Source organism: Myotis davidii, unplaced genomic scaffold (genome assembly GCF_000327345.1).
Source record: "Myotis davidii unplaced genomic scaffold, ASM32734v1 scaffold125, whole genome shotgun sequence".
Taxonomy (NCBI): domain Eukaryota; kingdom Metazoa; phylum Chordata; class Mammalia; order Chiroptera; family Vespertilionidae; genus Myotis; species Myotis davidii.
Genome location: NW_006299390.1, coordinates 4150780 through 4153888, shown reverse-complemented (window position 1 = coordinate 4153888; position 3109 = coordinate 4150780). Strand labels below are relative to the sequence as shown.

The 3109-nt window shown below is 38.5% G+C and overlaps 1 protein-coding gene across 1 annotated transcript in view; it reads right to left on the bottom strand.

The window, feature by feature from the left end:
• Window positions 1-3109, bottom strand: part of FBXL13 (F-box and leucine-rich repeat protein 13) — a 138315-nt gene that overhangs the window by 132656 nt on the left and 2550 nt on the right. The window lies entirely within an intron of this gene.

Below are 3109 nucleotides of genomic sequence, written 5' to 3'. Positions count from 1 at the left end.
GTGGGTGGGAGCCGTGGCAGCATGGGAGCAGCGGCAGTGGGAACAGAGTTGCTAGCAGACAGGGGACAGGGGCTGTGGTGGGAGGGGACAGCCAGAGTCACGGGGGATGGGCCAAGACCCACCCCTGTGCCTACTGCAGCCTCAAGGTCCACAGTTCCTTTCAAGGTGCACAACTTGTGCACTGGGCCCCTAGTTAGAAATAAACGCGGGCCACCTCTGGGAGGTCCCGAGGAAAATGCGAGCAATGGTTACATCTGGGGAGCATAACCCGGCAGGGAGAAGGAGAACCAACTGGAAGAATTATTTGCCATTTACATATTTTGGAATTTTATTGTGTATGCCCATTGCCTATTTTATTTTTAATTTTATTGTTGAAAGTATTACCTAAGTCCTCTTCTTCACCCATTTACCTCTTCCAACCGGCTCCCACCCCCACCCCAGGGCCCTCACCACCCCTTTGTCTGTGTCCACGGGTTATGCATTTATGCATATGAGTTCATCGGTTGATCTCTTTCCACATTTTAAAAGATAAAGTCACAGCTTTAAAATTTCCCATTATATTGCACTTACTTTAAAGCATTTAAGGTAAGTACTATGGCATTATTATTAGCAGCTATATTGACAGAATTATAAAGCTGTGAATCTGCTGGTCACTCTGTCACTATTAAACTGGGTGATTTTGCCTTCTCAGGAGTATAAAATGAGATTTTTCTTTTAAAAAACGCATACAGAAATTACCAAGCAGAAATAGAAAACTGTGTATATTAAAGGTCTACACTGAGCCATGACCGGTTTGGCTCAGCGGATAGAGCGTCGGCCTGCGGACTGAGAGGTCCCGGGTTCGGTTCCGGTCAGGGGCATGTACCTTGGTTGTGGGCGCGTCCCCAGAAGGAGGTGTGCAGGAGGCAGCTGACGGTGTTTTTCTCTCATCGATGTTTCTATCTCTCTCCCTCTCCCTTCATCCCTGAAATCAATAAAATATATAAAAATAAGTAAATAAATAAAACACTGCTCAGACCTGGAAGGTGGTCTGATCCCTATATCTCCTTCTACTGTCCCTCTCTCGTGCTACCAGAGTTCATATCTATTCCAACTTCCCAGAATTCTGAATTCTACTTTTCTAAGGCAACCCTTTTTCACCTTTGCACATTGCTGTAAATCTTTGTTAATAGATACAGCAAACAAATGTTATTCATGAATTTATTTCGGGCATACAACAAAAACCCTCAGGCCCCCTGATAGTCTACTTCATGTTCAGTGCCATGCGGAAAAAAAAACTTACAAATATGTTATTTAGAATTCTCAAATGCCACACACAGCAGATAAACATACATAAATGCCATATCATTAACTATTATTACTTATTTTACACTTAAATTTATCCTAAAAATAAACAACATGAATCTAGTTCATATCTTAATTATTTCTATACATCTTTATTTTTATTTCTTCTAGGTTACAGTAATACTTATTTTGATGCCTTCTCAGGAAATAATAATCTACTCAAAAGGAATAATTTAGAAAAGGAATACTTTTGCAAACCTGCAAGAGTGGATGTGGTTATCAACCAGTTGATTCTTGTTTGGGGCACAGGATCTGTCTGCCTCTCCCAAATGGTTAAAACCCCAGTTTCCTTTCATAGTTAAGCTATGTTTGTTACATCAGTAAAACCTTTTTTTAATTATTTCTTTTCTTTTCTTTTTTCTTACCTTTTAAGTCAACATCTTCCATTTGGACTTTAGGATTTCATTACACAATACTCTGTCTGATAACATTTTAATGTGTGAGAAAAGCAAGAAGCAAAAGGCTATTGTCTGCTATTTCCATGTAAGAAGTCAGAGGGGCGGAGAATACAGTGTATTTGCTAGTATTTTTCAAAAAGAATCAATGGAAGGACATAAGCTAAAAACTATGAAAATGGGTTACCTAGAAACTATGAAAAAGGGAGGTGATAGGGAGGCTAAAGAGGAGAAATGCAAGCAATATTTCTCATTTTATTGTTTTGATTTTGCATCATGTAATGTTATACATCATTAAAAGAAAAGTTGACCTTCAGTACCAAAAAAAGAATTAATTTAGGTAAAAAATTAATTTTTTACTGAAAATACCTGGTAGGAAATATACATCTTCAAGGCAAAAAGAAGTGCATAATTTTCTTGAACTGAGGTAGTTTTATTGTTAGTGGCCTTGTGGCATTATTCTTCTGACATAAAAATATTCCATTGAAGGACAAAAACAAAATTACATTGAAGGATAAAGCTAAATGAGGAATTATATTAATGTTTATAAGTATCAAGATTCATTAAAAGTGGGTCAGCCAGACCAGGGGTGCCTCTTGGTGGGATGCACTAGGAAGAACACAACACCCCCAATGCAGCCTTTTTGTCACCAAGAGGGAAAAGGGGGCGGGGGAAGAACTTGAATATTGTGCAGGTCTAAGTACAACTTGCAGGAAATACAAGAAGCAGAACAAGTGAAATGATGCCGGAAGAAACCATGAGAATGTGGGACATTTTACATGACACATTATCTGTTTTTATTCAGTAAATAACATAGGGAAAAATAAGAACGAATGATTGTAGATGCATAACAGCCAAGCCAGTGTGTGGACACTGTATGGATTTCGACTTAGAGCCATACGTAAAAAGGCACTTTTGAGAATTAGGGACACCTGAATAGGGACTGAATATGGAATTTATATATCGGAATACAATCAGCACTAGATTATATTCAGGAATTATTGCCGATTTCATTAGGCAGACAGTGGCACTGTGGTACGTGATCTAAAAATCTAATTTCCTGTTAGAGATGCACACTGAAGTATTTACTGGTAAAATAATACAACACCTGGGATTTGTTTTCTGATGCTCCAGCAAAAAAAAGGGTAAGGGGGAAATAATGAACATGGCAAAATGTTGATTATGGCGAAGCTATAGGATGGCATTCTCTCCACTTTTGTGTTATGCTTTGTGTTAAAGATCTTTTAATGCTATGGATGCTTTTTCTTCTTATAACTGCTAAGCCCGTCTGGAGATGTCATTTCCTATGAAATGAGAATCAAGTCTGTGAAGTCAGTTTCCTTCTTCTAGTTGATCCTTTCATCTTGGAA